Source organism: Cervus elaphus, chromosome X (assembly GCF_910594005.1).
Source record: "Cervus elaphus chromosome X, mCerEla1.1, whole genome shotgun sequence".
In the NCBI taxonomy this organism is placed as follows: domain Eukaryota; kingdom Metazoa; phylum Chordata; class Mammalia; order Artiodactyla; family Cervidae; genus Cervus; species Cervus elaphus.
In genome coordinates, this window is record NC_057848.1 from 42,103,590 (window position 1) to 42,107,752 (window position 4,163).

A 4,163-nucleotide genomic window follows, 5' to 3' on the forward strand; every position below is an offset into this window, starting at 1 on the left:
TAGGGGTAATTTTCAGCTTGTTATTTCTCCCTTGGGGGAACTCAATAGGATTATTTGATTGAAAATGTAAAAATACAAAACAAAACCCAAAACCCAAGAGACAAATTGAATTTGTCTGAGGTAGAAGGCTTTCGAGCATTCACCAGTGTGAAAGAACACATTATGCTTAAAATACACCCAATCCCTCATTGGATAGTTGATTTAACTTTGTTTTAACATTTTATTAGGGGGAAAAAAGGTCAGTGGAGCAAAAGTTTCTATAGCAACCTGGCAGCCGCACCTCTTGTAACCTATGAAATCATTAAATTATGAGGTGCAACTAGGTCAGAGAAGGGCCTTATGGGAATTGGCTGACCAATGGTTATATAACTGGAATAAGTGAAGGTTACAGCCCACTCAAAAAGGAGGAGACAAGTAGGTATTTACAAATGTCTGAGGCTGTGTCATATGGCCCTATTGTCAGGAAGGCCTTCAATTCCGAGTGGGGAGTGGAGGTTGGGAGTATATATATTGTGTACATGTCTTCAGAATGAGGTGGAGTTGGGGAGAGTGCCTTAAAGAGTGGGAGGACAAAGAAAAAAAGCAGAAAGCCTAAAGCTTAATTCTGAAAAGCCTGGTGCTACTCAGACTAGGTATCTAGGTATCCCTGCTGGTCTGGTTCCTTGGCAAGAACGGACAGGCCTCCTTTTTTTTTTTTTTTTTTGCAGGGGTGGGGTGGGGGTAGAGATGACTATAAGCCAGATGTATTGGGTTGGCCAAAAAGTTCGTTGGGGTTTGGCCAGACATACCCGAACAAACTTTTTGGCCAACCCAATACTTGCCCATAAAGTGATGTGTGGGCAAGAAAACACAGGAAGACCAGGATGGTAGGTACCAAAGAAAACAAGAAACAACAACAACAACAAAAGACCTAGCCCTGGGAACCTGAGAGTTTTCCAAGGTTAAAAGGGCTAAGCTGCCCAGTAGACACTTTCCCTGCAGCCCTCATTTTCCCCATCCCACGATCTACGACAAGAACTGGAAATTTCCGTTTATACTTACTCGTGTCAGGTAGAAAATTGATGATTAATACAGAGACTGCTGGAAGTGAATACCCACCATTAGTGGCTTTGATCTCAGCGACACCTCTGCAAACCAGATCAACCCACTGTCATTTAAAGTGGGGGAACTGCAGAGCCTTATATAAGGCAGCTATTTTATTTTTGCACCTGCAGATGAGAACGGGGTTTAGCTTAGAGAAATTTGTTTTCAGTCTGGGTCAGATGATGAAGGAGAGAGAGAGAGAGATACATTCTATTTTCTCAGCATCCTGTGGGAGGGATGTCTGTCACCTGATCAGCCAGAGGGGCCGGGGTCTCACCTACCACGCAAATGCTGAGACGAATCTGGGTGGGTGGGGGGCGCTGCTCAGTTCCTGGACCCTGGAAATTGATTCTTTGTCAGCTTCTCTTGTGTCTCAGAACCCACCTCTGCCCGCCCCATCCCCCAAACAGCACACCCAGGCACCTTATTTGTGTCTTTGATCACATTTGTCTGAGAGAAGGTAGGTGTGGGAAGCGGAAGAATGTTTAAGTCTGTGGGAGTGGTGGAAAGGCAGGTCAGTTTGGGATAACAGCCAGCATCACAGCACTCATGTGTTGGCTCCAATACTAAAGTCCAGGGCCATTTCCAAGTTGCTGAGTGACCTGCAGTCTTCTATGAGTCACAGCTGCAGCTGAGTCATAGGCAGGAGACTGTGCTTTCTGATGATAAGCCTTCTCCTTATCCCCTCCCTATATTCTTCCTCGTTACCCGAGGAAGGGGCTGTGTCTTCTATTATCATTAGACAAATGTCATGATGGCTTTGGAGTCACAGAGACCTGTCATTTACCACCTATAGAAGACTTCCTCTGTCTGAGGCTTAATTTCCCGAGGATGATTGTGAAGTTTAAATGAGATCAATCATCCAAAGAAATGTTCAGAGTCCCTGTCACACATAAGTACTGAATCAGTGTGAGTCATTATTAAGTCATTCCCCCAAATTATTTTGGAAATATTTTTGGAAATTCCTCTATTATGAACTTGCTTACTGAGAATCCTTTCCTCAGAACTTCATCACCCTGGAGGAAGAGGTAGGGATACAATCTAACTTCTCGCTCCTAAAAGCGAAGGACCGACCCTAAACATGTGTTGACCACACCAAAGGCACATACCCCACAAAGCTGTGCATGAAACAACACATGGGCTTGTCTTTGTGCCTTCCTTGTACATGATAAGGAGTAAATTATGCATTAACTGCCTTCCACTTGTTAGATTTCTGTGAGGGGAGTGGTGCCCCAGATTTCCCCACATTTATGCTGATGGAATGGTTTGTCCAATTCATATGGAAACATGATGCTGTTCCTCACTGTCAGTAGAACTTGTCCTTTGGCCACCTGGGTGCCCCCTGGGTTCTCTGGACACTTGACATCCCTTATAGGTGTCCCTCGGGTGCCCTGACAACACACTCAACCAATGGAACTGACCAGCACTCAGATTGAAAGTATTAATATTTTGCTAGTTTCTTTCTCTGGAAACAGCACATTCATCGAGATATTTCCTTCTACACTTCTTTATCTTTTTATTGTTTTTTCTTTATGTTTTGCCCCCAGAGAAAGGGAAGTCTACAAGTGAACTTCTATAAAATGTTCCTTAGTCTTTTCTACAACAGGTGCAGAGACACAATTTCAGGACTGGGTATGCTTTTAATATCCCCCCACTAAAAAAAAAAAATCAGTAAGGACCAATTTCCCACATAGCCTTTCAATCCCAGATGAGAACCATGAGAAATCTACAAGCTTCCAGACTCTGGAGAGAGGTTTTTTGTGTTTTTTTTTTGCAGGAACAAATTTGCAGTAATGATTCATCCACACAAAGCCAAAGGCAAGTTCAGTGGGATGTTCTCATTGTTCCAGACACAGTCATCAAAGAACTACTGTATGCATGCCTCTGAAGCACCCTCATTTGTTCCAAATGTAAAAGGTAGAGGCACATAAATATCAATGATCAGGCGTGGGCTCCACAGCCTCATTTGGCGGGCTCATGACACACTCCTGGCCTGTGCCAACCTTCTCCTGTAGGTTTCTGCACGGCTTGCGCTGTCATCCCCTCATCATGACAGACTACAGCCATGGGCAGAAAAGTGCTGCAGTACAGCTGAGAAGCCTGTACAGATTTTCCTCTGGCCATCTCGTGGATACTTCTTTGAATCCAGTAATTTACACCTGTCAGTTCTCCTTACTTTGGGGCTAGTAGGAGACAGAGAGAGTGGACTTTTTGTCACAGGGGAGTTCTGGAATTATCATGGAATGACATTTATAATTGGACAGGCCCTTAGAAACCATCTAGTCCAATGTCTTTATTTTTCACAAGTGAACCAGCTAAGGTCCAGAGAGATTTTTGTCATTTACCCAAGGCCATTACAGCAATTTAGTGGCAGAATCAGAACTAGAATCCAGGACTCTTGCCATCCAATTCAGTACTCTTTCTGGAACAGCATGTACTTTCCACTGTAATGCCATTTGTTTTACCTTAGACAATAACAGCTAATACTTTTTGACCATTTCCTACGTGCCAGGAATTATGCTAAGTACTTGAGTGCGTTATTGTATTCAATCCACAAAACAACACTAAGGGGTCAGGACTTATATTTTCCCAACTTTATAAGACAAAGAGATGGAAGCTTTGAAAGGTGAAGTAACTAAGCCAAGGTTACACATCATACCATACAACTCTTAATATTTAACTTACTAAACTAACTAATCTAATCCAAGAAGAAAAGTGCTCAGACTACAGGGGATATTTACGTTGACCATACTCTACAAGGCAGAATGTCAGAAGTTATTTGTACATTTGTTTGGCTGTATCCTGAGTCTGTAATTTTCTGCATTAATACTTACAAAACTATTTCTAGGAGGTTCTTCTCCCTTCTGAATGCTCTCATTGATATTCACTGCTATGATGAACCTTTGCAAATGTGCACACGTTGGAATGAAGAGGGGAAGGTAAAATGGAAGAATTAAAATATTGATTGAATTGGTATCCTGATGTCTTCTCTAATTATTCATAAATCTCGCATTGAACTTTGGTAGAATAAAGCCAAGTGAATAAAAGTCACTTGAGGTAACGGATCTATCCTCTCTCTT